The sequence below is a fragment of the Pseudorca crassidens genome, chromosome 15 (genome assembly GCF_039906515.1).
Source record: "Pseudorca crassidens isolate mPseCra1 chromosome 15, mPseCra1.hap1, whole genome shotgun sequence".
Classification (NCBI taxonomy): Eukaryota; Metazoa; Chordata; class Mammalia; order Artiodactyla; family Delphinidae; genus Pseudorca; species Pseudorca crassidens.
In genome coordinates, this window is record NC_090310.1 from 1,018,849 (window position 1) to 1,034,601 (window position 15,753).

Genomic DNA, 15,753 nt, shown 5'->3' on the forward strand with positions numbered 1-15,753 from the left:
TGTGGTGCTCTGTCAGGGAAGCCCCAGGAAGCAGACACCCCCAACCCAGGGCTGCAAGACTCCTGCCCGCCCAGCCTCCCAGGCAGCCCCGGGTTTCCTATCTGAGCTGCCAGCCCCACTGGGCACCGTGGTGTGAGGACTGGAGCTGGTGGCTGAGCCGGGGGTGGGTGGGGGAACCAAGGTGGGGAAGGCGATTGGGAGGCAGTGTCACCAGGGGGTCCGAGTGTCCCCTCCCCGAGGGCTGGGGTAGCTGTCCTGCACGAGAGGGGGCCCCAGCTGGGAGCCTGGAGTCCCAGGCCTGGTCTTCTCTCTTGTAACTCTGTGTGGCCTTGAGCAAGCCCTGGTCCCTCAGCGGACTGGGTGACCCCCTCCAGCAGGTGGACGGTGAGGCTGGGGCCGAGGTCAAGGGCAGGGAACCCTCCACTCCGACCCCACTTCACAGGTGGGGAGCCTGCAGGAGGCCAGGGTCTCAGCTAGCAGGGCGGCTGGGCCTCCTGACTCCAGGGCCTGTGCTTTGCCCCCCCTCCCCCCACCGGAGGCCTGACCCTCACACAAGGCTTCTGTGTGCAAAGGAGGCTCATCACAAGGTTTCGGGGTCCAAGGAAGCTTCTATCACAGAACACAGACATCCCAATGTTGCCCATCCCTCAAAGGTGTCCCGTTTAACTGTTTAGCATCCCCAGCGCCCCTCCCCCAGGAATCCCCCATCTGCCACGTCGTCCCAGCATCCCAGCCGCCTCCACCTCAGTTGGCCTCCTTGCTCCCTCAAGGCCCACTCATCTCTCTCCCCTTCCACATTTCCCCTCCCCTAGGGCTTCCAGGAACTCAAACCACCCCGTTTATCACAAGGGGATGGTGGCTATACTAATCAGAGGCAAAAGAGGGATCAAGCAATAAGGGGACCTGGGAAATCAGCCCCTAGACCGAAATCACCAGGTGAGACCCCACCTCACATCACTATGAAATGCAACCCCGATGGTTAGAGACCTAAGTGTGCAGGGAAAACTTTTTTACCATCTCTGGGCGGAGAAAGACTTCTTAAACAAACAAAAAATGAAGGGAAATATTGATAAATCCAACCAGAGCAAAATTAGAAAACTTGGTATGACAAAGCACACCGTAAACACAGCAATAAGACCACCCGACACAGAGGAGATATTTACAATACGCATAACCAACGAGGGCTTAACACCCAGGCTACACAGAGGACGCCTAAAACAATCAGGGAGCCGGCCCAGCAACGCAGAGAGAGCCCTGGAGGCCATGTGACCACAGGGACCACGGTGACTTGTGGGGTTTTGAAGGACATGGGCCACACCCAAGGGCCATGGGGCAATGCCCAGGGCAGGCGGTGGTGAGAGCGGCCCCTCTCCACACACACAGAAGCACTCAGACCCACGTCTGCGGGGAGAAGGGAGGGGAGCTCAGACGGACAGCTGGCTGAGTTCCCGCCTTGTGGGGAGCAGCGCCTCAAGGCGGACCTTCAGCTGAGTCACAGAGACTCATGAATCGTCCTTTCCTTGCGCACCTCAGCCTGGGGGCCAGTGTCTGTGTTTTATTGCTTCTCCTGGGAGCCACGTATTTTCCCCAGAGCCTGGGATTAAGTCACCAACAAAGACCAGGGACCCCAGGCGGGCTGGAAGGGGAGGGGTCCCGGATGCCCATCGTCTCCCCGCCTGCTCTCTACCAGGCCTGTAATTGGATCTGGAGCCTGAGAGCTTTGGCCTGGGGATGGGGGCGGATAATGGGATCCCAGGTCTCACGCTCTGGGCTAAGCCTTGGGTGGGGAGAGGCCGGGGGCCACAGAGCACAGAAGGCCCACCGTGTGGCCTGCACCCCGGTCCCACCGGCCCCCTCTAGGCTCCGGGCCCCTCCAGCTCCGTGTGAGCCCTGGGTGGGCCTGCCTGCCCGTCGTCACGGGAGATTGGGTGTGAGGCGGGCCTGGCTGCCTTCGAAGGCCAAGGCCAAGGCCGCTGAGCCCCTGGCGTTAGGCCTCTCCTCCATCACCAGGTGACACACGGGGCTGAGGGCTGACTGGCGGTTTCTCCGTGGGGTCTGGGCTTCCTCACAGTGCGGGGGCCGGGCAAGCATCCGGAGACAGTGCCCGGCACAAGCGGTGTCCTCTCTGTGACCTAGCCCAGAACATACAGACTGCTTCTCTGCACCGTCCTGGCTGGTGGAGACATGGGTCCCCACCCAGATTCAAGAGGAGGGAGCACAGTTCAAAGGGGAGTAGAGTCCTGACCACCACCAGGGACCAGGAATATAGCCGTGGCCAGTTTTAGAAACTACAGCCAAGCACATCTTTGAATCCATGGTGCTCAGTGAGACCTTGGCGCATGGATGGCCGCCCGCGATCTGGGGCCCCAGTGGACAGGAGCCCGCGGGGCAGAGCTCCTTCTTCCTGCGGCCTGCCAGGTGTCTGAGCTGTTGTGCCCACCTTTAGAGAGCCCTCATTCCTTTCCCACCTCTCGGGCTCTCTGGATACTAGGTCCCTCTTGAAGTCCCTTTGCAGCCGGGCCCCCCTCCTCCCCAACCTCCAGTCCCTGCAATCACGGATCTGTTTTCTGTACTAACAGCTTGGATTTTTCTAGAACATTCTATAAACATAATCATATAGCATGTAGCCTTATGTGTCTTTTTAGGATTTTAAGCAAATCCGGAATAGGACTTGCCTATTTTGGACATTTCACATCAGTGGAATCACACGATATGTGGCCTTTTGTGTCCAGTTTCTTTCATTCAGCATCACGTTTTCAAGGTTCCTCTAGGTTGTAGCAGGTGTCAGCGCTTCATTCCTTTTTCTGTGGCAGAAAAATATTCCATCATACGAATAGACCACATTCTATTCATCTGTCCATTCGTCAGTTGACGGCCATCTGAGTTATTTCCACCCTCTGCCTAGCGTGAATGATGCTGCTGCGAACGTTGATGTGCAAGTTCTTGTTTAAACAGCCCTTTTCTGTTCTTTTGGGGCCTGTGCCTAGGCATGTAACCGCTGGGCGACATGGTAACTCTGTGCTGAACGCTCTGGAGCTGCCGAGGTGTTTTCCACAGCGACTGCACCATTTCACACCCCGCCGGCTTGCACGAGGCCCCAGTTCTCTACATCCTTCCAACGCCTATTCTTTTCTTTTCTTTTTTATTACTGTGGTCAAACTAGTAGGTGTGAAGTGGTACCTCACTGTGGTTTTGATTCGCGGCTCCCCAGCTAATGATGTTGAGCATCTTTTCACGTCTTGTTGGCCATTTGTCTATCTTCTTTGGAGAAATGAATGTCTGTTGAGATCCTTTGCTCATCTTAAAATCGGGCTGTCTTTTTATTCTTGAGTTGTATGAGTTCTTTATGCGTTCTGGGTACTAGACCCCTACCACATATGTTTTGCACATATTTTCTCCCATTCTGTCGTTTCACCTTCTTGGTGGGGTCCTTTGATGCACAAAAGTTTTAAAGTATGATGAAGTCCAATTTATCTATGTTTTCTTTTGTTGCTTGTGTTTTTGGTGTCATATCTAAGAAACCATTGCTAAATCCAAGGTCATAAAGATTTGCCTGTTTTCTTCCAAGAATTTTACAGTTTTAGCTGTCATGTTCATGTTTTTAAGTTTATTTTGAGTTAATTTTTATATATGGTGTGAAGTAGGGGTCCGGCTTCATTTTTTTCGTGTGTGGCTCTCCAGTTGCCCCAGAACCATCCGTTGAAGAAACTATTTACCCCCATTGAATAGTGGTGGCCTGCGTGTTGGAGATCAGTTGGCCACAGATGTATGAGTTTTTTCTGGACTCTCACTGATCGTTATGTCTATCCTTACATCAGTACCACGTTGTTTGATTACTGTAGCTTTGTAGTAACTTTTGAAATCAGAAAGTGCGAGTTGAATCCTCCACCTTTGTCCTTCTTTTTCAAGATTATTTTGGCTTTTGGGACCCCCTTGCAATTCCATATGAACTTTAGAACTAGCTTGTCCATTTCTGCAAAAAAGGTCTTGGAATTTTGATAGGAATTGCATTGAATCTGTAGATCAATTTGGGGAATATTGTCATTTTAACATTATTAAGTCTTCCAATCCATGAACATGGGATGTATTTCCATTTATTTAGATGTTTTATAGATTTCCTTATATCAGTTTGTACCTACTAGCTTGGTTTACTTAATTTATTATTAAGTATCTGATTCTTATTATTAAGTATTTGATGCTATTGTTAATGGAATTGTTTTCTTAATTTCCTTTTCAGATCGCTCATTGTTAATGTATAGAAATACCACTGACTTTTGTGTGTCGATCTTATATTCTGCAACTTTGCTGAATTTGTTTATTAGCTCTGTTTCTTTTGTGTGTATAGATTCTTTAGGACTTTCTATAGATAAGGTTGTGTCATCTCTTAATAGAGGTAGTTTTACTTTGCATTATTTTTTTTTGAGATTTATTGGTGATGTCGTGTGTATCAATAGTTTATTCCTTTTTATTGTTGAATAGCATTCCATTGAATGGATATGTCACAATTTGTTTATTCACCTGTTAATAGATATTTGGGTTGTTGCCAGTTTAGGCTACTGCAGATTGGGCTGCTATGAAGATCATTGTGCAATTCTTTGTATGGACACATCTTTTTATTTCTCTTGGGTAAATACCTAGGAGTGAAATGTTTTGGTCCTATGGCAGGTATGTATTTAACTTCCACCTTTTAAGAATCTGCCAAACCATCTTCCAAAGTGGTTGTACAGTTTTGTATTCACATCAGCAGTGTATGAGCGTTCCAGTTCCTCTAAATCTTCACCAACGCTTGATATGATTGGTCTTTTTAATTTTTGTCATTCTAATAGGGGCTGAGAGGTACTCGTTGTGATTTTAATTTGTATTTCCCAAATGATTATTAGCTTTGAGCATCTTTTCAGGTATTTATTTGCCATTTGCATATCTGCTTTGGTGAAGTATCTGTTCATATCTTTTGCCCATTTTAAAATAGACTTTTTGGTTTATTATTGTTGAATTTTGAGAATTCTTTACACATTCTGTATATAAATTCTTTGTTAGGTATACAATTTGCAAATATTTTCCCCCGTTCTGTGAGTTGTCCTTTCATTCTCTTTACAGTTACCTTTAAAGAACAGGAATTTTTACTTTTTTTTTTTTTTGCGGTACGCGGGCCTCTCACTGTTGTGGCCTCTCCCATTGCAGAGCACAGGCTCCGGACGTGCAGGCTCAGCGGCCATGGCTCACGGGTCCAACCGCTCCACGGCATGTGGGATCCTCCCGGACTGAGGCACGAACCCGTGTCCCCTGCATCGGCAGGCAGACTCTCAACCACTGTGCCACCAGGGAAGCCCAGGAATTTTTACTTTTGACGATGCCCAGTTTATTAATTTTTATTTTTTGGATCACGCCTTTGATATCATATTCTAAACAATCCTCACTTAAGCAAAGGGCACAAAGATTTTCTCCTATGTTGTATTCTATAAGTTTTATAATTCTAGGTTTTACATTTGGGTCTATGATCCATTTTTTTCTTTTTTTTTTTTTTGCGGTACGCGGGCCTCTCACTGCCGTGGCCTCTCCCGTTGCGGAGCACAGGCTCCGGACACGCAGGCTCAGCGGCCATGGCTCACGGGCCCAGCCGCTCCGCAGCATGTGGGATCTTCCTGGACCGGGGCACAAACCCGCGTCTCCTGCATCGGCAGGCGGAGTCTCAACCACTGAGCCACCAGGGAAGCCCCTAAGTTTCTCTGTCTTTAAACGAGCAGGTTGAATGAAGTGATTTCCCAGGGCCCTTCACACTCTGGTTTTCTTTGACTTCCATACAAGGACAGTCAAAATCTGAAGCTGACGGGGTTACACGCCTTCCCCAAGAAGGATGAGGGGCTGGGCCAAGTCTGAGGGGGGTTTTCATGCCACTGACTCTGGGACAGACACAGATCGCCATTTGCACCTATTTGTGCCAAGATCCCAGGAGCTCAGGTCCCCATCACAGGGCAATGCAGTGGGGGCCCCAGACATGTCCCCTCTTGGCGCAGGTGGCATTAACTGGGCATCCAGGGGTGCCCCTCGCTGTCTGTGTCCAGTGGGAGCCTCCAGGTACCCCGAGGAGGCAGTGGCTAAGCACAGAGGACAGAGAGGCAAGCAGTGGGGGCCACTGAGGCCCAAGGGGCAGGGCAGGGGCCTGGGGAAGCCTCAGGTTTGCTCTTCCCTCTGAGCTGACGTCAGCAGTGAACTAAAGCCCTGCTCTGGCCGCCACCGTACCCCCCACCTCACCTGTGCACACCCAGGGCTGTTTGCACCGACACGTGTGTCCCTGGCTAGACTGAGAATGTGGCATGCAGGGCTGGCAGGGCTAACGTCCCAGGGGATGGCCTCCGGGCTGGGGGCCTGGGGGAGGCAGTGGACCCCGATCCCTCCACCGCGGCTCCGCCACCCCTGGGTCCTGGGGCTCGCCCTGACACCCTGGCAGCCTGGGCCCACTTGTGACAACATGCAGTCTGTAGTTAATAACAGAGGTTTTTGTCTCTTCCACAGTTTTCTTGTTTCTCTGTGGCCTCTGCCCACTGAATCGGGGCCCCGGCTGCCTCAGGGGGGAAGCAGACACAGCGAAGAACAAAGAAATCAATTGACTTTCCGGATGAATTTTTAAAACTCTCAGCAGAGGTAAGATTCTGAAAGCGCAGAGGATTTCTTCTGCAAGGGCAAGGCTTTTTGAGAAAGAAAGCGTTTCTGAGTGAGAACAGAGACTTTATTGCATAAGCCATGGACGGGGGAAACCGTGTGAGGGCTTTTCCTGCTGAAAGGGGCAATAATTGGACCGGGGGGAGGCAGAGAAGGGGGTCCTGAGACCCCCTTCCAGCCCCTGCCTGGGCGAAACCACCTGGAGGCAGCTGCGGGGCAATCTGGGGGAGTGTGGGCATGCTCAGCGCGTCTTCACGGGGAAGCCCCGCCCGGCACCGCCGCGGTGGCCCCGGGGGCAGCTCCCAATCTGGGGGAGTGTGGGCATGCTCAGCGCGTCTTCACGGGGAAGCCCCGCCCGGCACCGCCGCGGTGGCCCCGGGGGCAGCTCCCAACAGCTGCTCCTGCAGAGATGCTTTATCATTGTTACTAGCATTATTTTTGGTTCACAGAGCAAATGGTCTGTGTATTCGACATCTCTCGCTACGTAACAAATCTCCCCCAAGTTTAGTGAAGTAGAACGATGCGTGTTATCTCCCATAATTTCCGGGGTGAGGCATCTGGGCGTCGCTTAGCTGGGTGGTTCCAGCTCAGGGGCTCTCACGAGGCTGCATCTGAAGGCTTGACTGAGGCCAGAGGCTCCCTGTCCAGGCGGCTCAGGGTCCGTAGTGGCCGGGGCCTCGGTTCCTCCCACTTGGCCCCTGCTCAGGCCAGGTGTCCTCACGGCACGGCGGCTGGCCTCCCAGAGCCAGTGACCCAAGATGGCAGGGAGGGGAGGTGCAACGCTTCACGGCCCTGGGAATCGGCCCATTCAGCACGGGAAGAGCCGGGCGCAAGGGCGCAGATAGCGGGAGGGGCGTGTCCTCAGAGGCTGCCAGCGCGCGAAGCGCTTTCCGGATTCCAAAGCGCTCTGCACCCACAGCAGACACGCGCACACGTTAGCTCCTAGGCCCCTCCCTGAGATAGTCCCGTTTCTCCTACGAAGGGACTGAGGTGGGGGCTTTGTGAGTCGCTCTGGTCCTTGTTGTGCCCCAAGCTGGGCCTCCAGGGTTTATGGGGCCCAGGAAGGCATCCTGGAGGAGAAGTCCAACCCAGCCCCAAGAGCAAGCCCAGAGCTAAGAAGGATGGGTCAGTTGTGGGTCAGCGAGGGGCAGAGCACCTGAGAACTCTGCCGGAGTCGTACAGAGGGCCTGGGATACCCGGCTGAGATGTCAGCCAGCAGAAACCGTGTCCCCATATGTCCCCTTCTCTGCGTCCCCAGCGCCCAGCCCAGGGCCTGGCGCCCGGGCAGTATGTGGAATTGGGGGCCATCCCAGGTTTTGAAGTGGTGGCAGGGGGGCTGCTATGTCGCCAGCTCCTGTGGGAGAGGCCTGGAGGCAGGGAGGCCCAGTGGAGACGGAGAAGCCCCCTCGCCTGGCAGGCAATGCTGGGGCTGGCCCTACCTCACTGTGGCCCCCTGTATGATTCGGGGGCCCCCTCCCTTCTTGGGCCATCCGTGAACCAGGGTAGATGCCTTCTGAGGGTATGACCAGCCTAGGGGACCCATGCCCCAGTCTGACCTTGGGGCCGAGGCACAGAGCCTGTGCTGAGTGCCCCCCAGGTCCCCAGCTGGCCCCCACATGTGCCCAACTCCTTGTTTCTGGGCCAGACTTCTCCCCCAAGGCCACCTCCTGCTGCTTCACGGGCTCTGACAGTCTCTGCTTCCCAGCCTTCCTGGGACCGCCCAGCCCTGCAGCCACGGGGCACACACTCACTCTCTGAGCCTCAGGACCTCCCCTGGGGCCAGACCCCTGGCTGCAAGGCTGGCGCCACCACTCAGCAGTAGGGGTGCATCGCTGGGCAGTGCTGTGGCCTCCCACCCGCTCGGTGACCAGTGGGGGCCGGACAGTAATTTGGATAAGACTCTCAGGCCACAGAGCTGAGCAGGGAGCGGGGTCACCCCAGGCGAGTCCTTTTCTTCCCCTCACCACACTCCTGCCCAGACTCACAGAGGAAAGGCAAGATGCCTTAGCCCTTCATGTCTCACTTTTCCCATCTTTAAAATGGGCACCACAGTGTCTTTTGAAGGGCAAACACGTTAAATATTCATCAAGTCCACTTTATTTTACAATCTGTGCTTTTCGTGTCACATTTGAGAAATGTTTGCCAAACCCAAGGTCCCTAAGTTTTTTTCTCCCACGAAAAGGCACGCTGCAGACTAGAAGAAAATATTTGCAAAACATATATCTGATGAAGGACTTGTATTCAGAATATATAAAGACCTTTCATAACTCGGTGATAAGAAGACTCAGAGCCCAGTGTTTGAAATGGGCCGAGTATTTTTTTTTTTTTTTTTTTTTTTTTTGCGGTACACGGGCCTCTCACTGTTGTGGCCTCTCCCGTTGCGGAGCACAGGCTCCGGACGCGCAGGCTCAGTGGCCATGGCTCACGGGCCCAGCCACTCTGCACATGTGGGATCTTCCCGGACCGGGGCACGAACCCGTGTCCCCTGCATCGGCAGACGGACTCTCAACCACTGCGCCACCAGGGAAGCCCAGGGCCGAGTATTTAAACAGACATTTCAGTAAAGAAGACGCGGCACATCAGCACATTGAAAGGATGCTCAGTATCGTTAGTCACTAGGAAAAGGCAAATGAGGACCGCAGCGCGGCGTCGCCTCACGCCTCCTGGAAAGGCTAGAATGAGCAAAGACCGACCACAGTGTCGGCAAGGGTGTGGTCAGCTGGGGCGCTCCCACTGACGGTGGGTGGGAAGCGGGGCAGCCACTTTGGGGAGTGAAACACCTGCCCTCGACCCAGACCCAGCTGCTCCGCTCCTAGGTTCTCACCCAAGAGAGACGCACGCATATGTCCCACAAAAATGGTGCACGGATGTTCCCAGCAGCTCCCTGTAACCGGGCAGATCGAGCACCCCCTACCTGGGTTGTTGGCAGGATTCCTGTTGCTGGTGAATGCTGTTACTTGGGCCAGCACGTGGCAAGCACTGAACGATTATATCTCCCTGTGTCGTCTTCATCTCGTCCAACTCTGTCAGGGCGCAAATGTGGAAACTGAGGCCGGGAGTGGGGTGGGGTGTTGACTGGGATTGGCCAGTGGGTCAGTGGCAACGCCGGACCCAGCAGCCAGGCCTCTTACTGTGGCCAGTGGGTGCCCAGTTCCCTCTTCTTCCTTTGTCTTGGAGGGGTTGCTGAACCTCCACGGGAACAGGGGAACGGGGGTGTCTCCGAACTTCCTCTTAGCTGGATTGAAGCAGCGTTACCTGGGCAGACAGAGCAAATACCCTTCCCTGAACCGCCCAGCTAATAAGCTCCTCATTAAAACCTAATGAGGAGATCCCTTGCTGATTTGGGCTAAATTAATCCAAAAAGAGCATCATCTGCTGCTGAGGCGGGCTCTTCTGGGCAGCCTGGACAGCAGCAGAGAAGAGAGAGGGCAGAGGGAGGCGGAGCTCTGAGCCTCCGCACTGAAAACTGGAGCCTTCAGTTCCAGGATGCGGACCAGAAGGGAACGGAGGCAGAGGCAGCCCTGGCCTCATCTCCTCCCGGAAGCCGCTTACGCCTGGAGCCGGGGGTGGGAGTGGGGGCAGAGCCGGGGAGCTGGGGCACAGCTTGGACCACTGCAGCCCAGCCCCACGCTGCTCCCCCTGTTCTGATGGTACTATTGCTGCACCACAAAGTGCCCCAAGCTCAGTGGCCTGAAACAACAGCGGTTTATTCCGCTCCCAAATCTGCACCGTGGGCAGGGCTGGGCGTGGACTGGACGCTGGTCTCTGCTGCCCGAGGCACTGGGTGGGGCACCGGCCCGGGTGAAGGGGCCTCATTCCAGATGGTGAGCTCCAGTGGGGGCAGTCTGTGGGCAGAAGAGGGTGTCTGTGTCCCCAGGACAGAGCCAGGTGGCAGTGGTGTCGCCGTTTGTGGCCAGCGTCAGGAGTCACAGAGCATCACTTCACGCTGCGTCCTGGGGACCACCGCAAACGCAGGGCTGGAACAGACTCCACCTCTCAGCACGGGAGTGGAGGGTTCTGGAAGGGCGTGTGGGACATGAAAGTAGTGAGGCGACCATTTTTAGAGCTGCACCTGCACGGACCCCACACTCTGCAGGCAGAAAGGACCCTGATTCACCCAGCCCAGAGCCCCCCAAGAACGCCAGCCCTGCCGGACGCTCTGCCCCGTGGCCCCTGAGGGCAAAAGCCAAACCCTGCGTTAGCTCTCCAGACCTGCAAAGGCCGCGAGCTTGTTAACTAGGAGGGCCTGAGGATGGAGGGGGAGGGGTGGCAGCCGAGGGGGCGCAGCCTGCTGGGGGAGGGCTCTGTTCAGCTGCATCAGAGGCTGCAGGACTTTCCTGATGAATGGAAAGCCTTTCTCTTTCATTTTTATTTATTTATTTTTGGGCTGCGTTGGGTCTTCGTTGCGGTGCGCGGGCTTCTCATTGCGGTGGCTTCTCTTGTTGCAGAGCATGGGCCATAGGTGCATGGGCTTCAGTAGTTGTGGCTTGCGGGCTCAGTACTTTTGGCACACGGCCTTGGTAGTTGTGGCTCGCGGGCTCTAGAGCGCAGGCTCAGTAGTTGTGGTGCACGGGCTTAGTTGCTCCATGGCATGTGGGATCTTCCTGGACCAGGGCTCAAACCTGTGTCCCCTGCATTGGCAGGCGGATTCCTAACCACTGCGCCACCAGGGAAGCCCGAAAACCTTTCTCTTTAATGATTCATTTTCTCCTTCCATTAACAGACCCCCCTCCCCGCCCCACCCCCATTCACCTGGTCCCTGAGCTATAGGAGGTCTGAGCTGGGCAATACCGGGAAACAGAATTACACACAGTCCCCAAGCAATTGTGCTCCAAGTTCAGAGTCACCAGAGTCACCATGGTGTCCCCATATCTGCCCTGGGACTTCTCCAAAACCTCAGGGGTCCTCCAGGACCCTGCCTGTCCCCGTGAGATTTTGCTGAGGCTCGGAGTGGGAAGCGGGCTCTCCCACCGCACACACCTGGCAGCCGTGCAGCTGGGCCTTGGCCACACCCCTCTCACCTGTGGTCAGCAGTTTGCCTTGTCTTGCCAGCCACAGACAGGCAGGACCTGGCCTGGGCCTTAAGCCACCAGCAGGGGCCTCTGGGGGTGTGCACAGCTTGGCAAAGAGTGCGCTGTGCAGGGGTGAAGACCGGCTGCAGTCCCGGGCACCCAGGGAGAGCAGGGCGGGCCGGGCCTGGGGCAGCAGATGGCCAAGACCCCACGTTAGCCTCCACCCGGAGGTCGTCCCCAGGACAGGAGCCCTGCTGCGGGGCCACCTCCCGTGGCCCTGGGCGCATGGCTGCTCCTACCTCCTCCCACTTTCCTACCCACAGGAAGGGCCCGCCACCGACCCTGCTCCCCACAAGCTCCAGGTGAGCCCCAAGTGACACATGTCGGTGGCGACCCCAGGCTTCTTCCAGCGGAGAAAAGACAGGCCCCAGTGTCCCTTGCTGAGCCTCTGAGCGTCAGACCGGCTCGGCCCCATCGAAGTCTCCAGGTTAACAAGTTCAGTCCTGGTGATTATTAACTAGATTCACAAAGCTGATGAAAAAACTCGGGATATAAATAAATATTCCTGGAGATATTCCACCCCCTGCAGGCATGAACTTTGAATAATTGGAGAGAATTATGCTGAGGACTAATCAGAACTTTTTTTCTCTCACTAATTACCTCTGGGCTTCATCAGTGTCAGAGTCTAATCAACTCCAGACGTCCTAATCGACCCTCGGGCAATGTTAGGCATGGGGGGGCTTCGGTGTCACGTGGAGGGGGGCGGGGGTCCTGGCTGCAGATCCACCCTGGTCTGTAGTGGGGACGGGGGCGGGGGAGCTGCCTCCCGGGCCGCCACCTCTGCTCAGGACGAGGAGGCCCATCGTGCACTGCGGGCCAGCTTCCCTCCTCTGCATCCTTCCGGTGGTCGTTGCCTTGTCTGCCCTGGCGTTCCTGGGTTAGGTGGATGGGGCCCAGGGTGGGGGCTGGCACTGGGGCGGCCCCCAGCCATGGGGAGAGGCGTGTGAGGGCCGTGCCGGGGCCCAGGGCCAGTTCAGGATTCCAGGCATCTCTGGCAGGGAAGGAAGCTTTGCTCCCCTCCCCCCAAGAAAGTCATTTGCATCTGTTGAAAAATTCCTCCAGCGCTTGAGCGGAGAGGCCCAGGCCGCCGGTGGCTGATGGCTCGATCGCAGCGGTTTTCTCCAGCGTCCTGGACGCAGGGGTTCAGGAGCTGTGACAGCTGGGCCGGCGCAGCCTCTCAGCTCCTCTGCGCAGGGCGCCCGCCTCCTTGGCCTCGCTTGCTGGCTGGGCCTCATTCCCAGGGCCTGGTTCTGTCTCCTTCCTCCTTCGCCTCCCTGCTTCCCGAACCCAGGAAGGCCTTTAACCAATTTCAGAGGGAGAACTTAGTCGTGTGGAAATCCACCTCAACTTCCTCAAGAAACCAAAACCCCACCCGGAACCCTTCAGGCAGTCACGCCCCCATCCTTGCAAAGCACCCAGGAGATGCTGCTGGTTGCGGTCATGGTCAGCGCCCTTCCAGGCCCCCTTTGCAGCCTCCGAGCATGGGCCCTCCCTGCAGACCCCACGGAGACTTCTGCTGCCAGCAGGGGATGGGCGCAGCCCCGCGGGGTTGGGCCCTAGGAGACAACTGCCTTGTGAATCCCCAAGCCCCGAAAGGATCCTGGACTTGGGGTCCCGAGACCTGGCTGGGGGACTTGGACGCCCTGCACCCTCCCATCAGGGGGCCCACATAGACCCAGGATGGCTGAAGGGGGGTGTCTGGGACACTCTTCTCTCCTTGGGGTCCCCGACAGCTCCCCGCAGCAGGCAGGTCCTGGCCGTGGTGGTCGGGTGGGCAGTTCCGTCCTGTCCTCACAGCCCCTGAGGGGCCGGTTCTGACCCTCCCCCGCCGCGTTTCCTGGAGCCCAAGGCTGTGACTGCCGCACAGCTCCCCGCCCTGCATCCCTTGGTCGGCACGGACCCCAAACCCTTTCTCCTGCAGCAGAGGGAGAGGACTGTGGGTGGGAAGTGGGGTTCCCAGAGCATCAGAGCCTAGGCTGCTTCCCTCCCAAGCGGAGAGGGGGCGTGGCCTCTGCCCCCAGCTCTGCTCAAAGTGGCTCAGAGGCTGCGGAAGGGGCTTTGCTCATATTCGTCCCAAACTTTCCAGAAAGGGGGTTGAGATCGCCTTTAATTACAGAGCAGAGGGGTGCGGGGAGGATGTACCAAGGAGCACCCTGCCCAGGGAGGCAGGGGGCCCAGGGGTGGGAGGACAGCGGCGCCCGCAGGGACCCTGGGAGGGCAGGGGTCCCGGGAGGTGGAGTCTGGGGAGGGGTCCTGGCGTCTCTGGCTCTGGCTCTCTCCTTGCTTCTCCAGGCCTAGCCTCCACCTTCCCGTCTTCCTGTCTCTCCCCACCTGCCGTGCAGGGGTCTCAGGTGTGCCGCTGAGCCGGGTGGCCCAGGGTGGGGCTGGCTGGACCGCCCCCGTCGCCTGCCCGTCCTGGTGCTGGCTGACCAGCTGCCCCCGCAGCCCCTGGCAGGGAGGGAGGTGATGTTCCGACTGCTTCCCGTCTCCCAAGGCCCAGAGGGCTTCGACAGGCCCGGACGCCCCCGAGCCCGGGCCACGTCGCTCCTTCCTGCCACCCTGCCACCTTAGCCAGAGCTTGCAAGTCGAGTTTTTCTGATTCCACGCAAAGACAGGGTAGATGGCCACCGACCTGAGAGATTCTGGGTCCTCTTTTTTTTGTCTTTAGACACGTCAGGGGTTAGCATCCTCTGCTTCACAGGAGGGAACCCCAGGTAGAGCCCCCTGAATGACATGGCACCAGAAGCTCCAGGGCCAGCCGTGGATGTAGAGGGGACCCTTGCCCTGTGCCCGGCACTGCGCGCTGGCCACCTTCCACATCCTGACGGGACTTGTGCGCCGGGGGACTTTCCTGGGGGGAGTGGCTGACTCGGGATTCACACCCAGACTGGATCCCCAGCCCGCACCCCTGTGGGGATGGGGGGCTGCTGCGGCCACCGGCTTGGCAGGAGCTGGTAGGAGGTAGCAAGGTCTCCCGACTCCTCCCTGAGGGAGGCCTGGATCTGGGGGTCCAGCTGCTGCTCCGTCCCCGCCTCCCCTGTCCCCAGGGAGGCCCATGTTCCTGCCTCTCCCTGACCCTGGATTGCTGTGTGACTCTGAGCCCCGGCCTCCCCTCTCTGGGCCTGTTTCCCTTCTCTCATCCAGATTGGATTCCACGAGCCCCAGGCCCTTCAAGCCCAGACACCGTGTAACTTAGGCTGCCCAGGGCCACCAGAGGCTGTCCCCACTCTCCCGGGGACCTGGGCTCCTGCTGGGCCCGCGGCTGGCCTGGCCCCCTTGTCCGCAGCAGGAACATCCGTCATGCCTCCGTGATAGATTATCTGTCCCTCTTCCTCCCGCCCTCGTGCTGTTTCGGCTGCAGAATAATGTTTATCACTTCACACTACATGACACCCTCCCTTCCTCCTTCCTTCCGTCCTTCCCTCCCGCCACCGCCAGCAGATATCAGAAGATTTTCTTGGGCTATTTTCATGATTTTAATTTTCCATTCCCCATCTCCCCTCTTCCCCCTTATTACATTTTGGGCTCTTTTTGGGCTTCTGGAATGAGCCTACATTTTCCCGGTGATACTTTTTAATAAAAACCATCATTTATGATTATTTTAGTCCCCCACAAACTGTCAGCCTCCTCATTTGATTTCCTATCAACGTGGTGTCCTGCCTGCTTTGTCACCATGCAGATGGACGTGTGTGCTCACTCTTTCAGCCTCGGGATTTGCTCCAGAGACTCAGGCCTCCCTTGGCCTTGGGACCCTCCTATCCACCTGCCCTGTCCTGTCTCAGCCCAGCCCTGCCGCCCTCCGCTCTCAACGGCCCTTGGTCTCCTGAGTCTTCTGTTTTCCTCCAGGTGAGTATCACTCGCACACCTTTCTCAGCTCCGTGTATTAGAAGGGATTGAGGTCACAGAGAGGCGGGGCGGAGTCTTCCCCGCTCCTAATGGCTCAGGATCGCCAAAGATGGTGGTTTTCCACAAAGATCCGTGTCTAACCTGCAGGCATAACCCAGTGAGACAGGGGCTGACC

The 15,753-nt window shown here is 56.4% G+C and overlaps 2 protein-coding genes across 17 annotated transcripts in view; one reads left to right on the forward strand and one right to left on the reverse strand.

Moving 5' to 3' along the window:
- Window positions 1–15,753, reverse strand: part of PSMG3 (proteasome assembly chaperone 3) — a 476,610-nt gene that overhangs the window by 35,249 nt on the left and 425,608 nt on the right. The gene's annotated exons all lie outside the window — the stretch shown is intronic.
- ELFN1 (extracellular leucine rich repeat and fibronectin type III domain containing 1) overlaps window positions 1–15,753 on the forward strand; it is a 129,426-nt gene that overhangs the window by 33,176 nt on the left and 80,497 nt on the right. For 15 of the 16 annotated variants that reach the window (XM_067705318.1, XM_067705311.1, XM_067705307.1 and 12 more), the window contains 2 exons: window positions 6,514–6,642; window positions 15,412–15,578. The gene's annotated coding sequence lies outside the window, so the exon portion shown is untranslated. The remainder of the gene's footprint in view (window positions 1–6,513; window positions 6,643–15,411; window positions 15,579–15,753) is intronic. The other variant, XM_067705313.1, reaches the window with a different exon arrangement.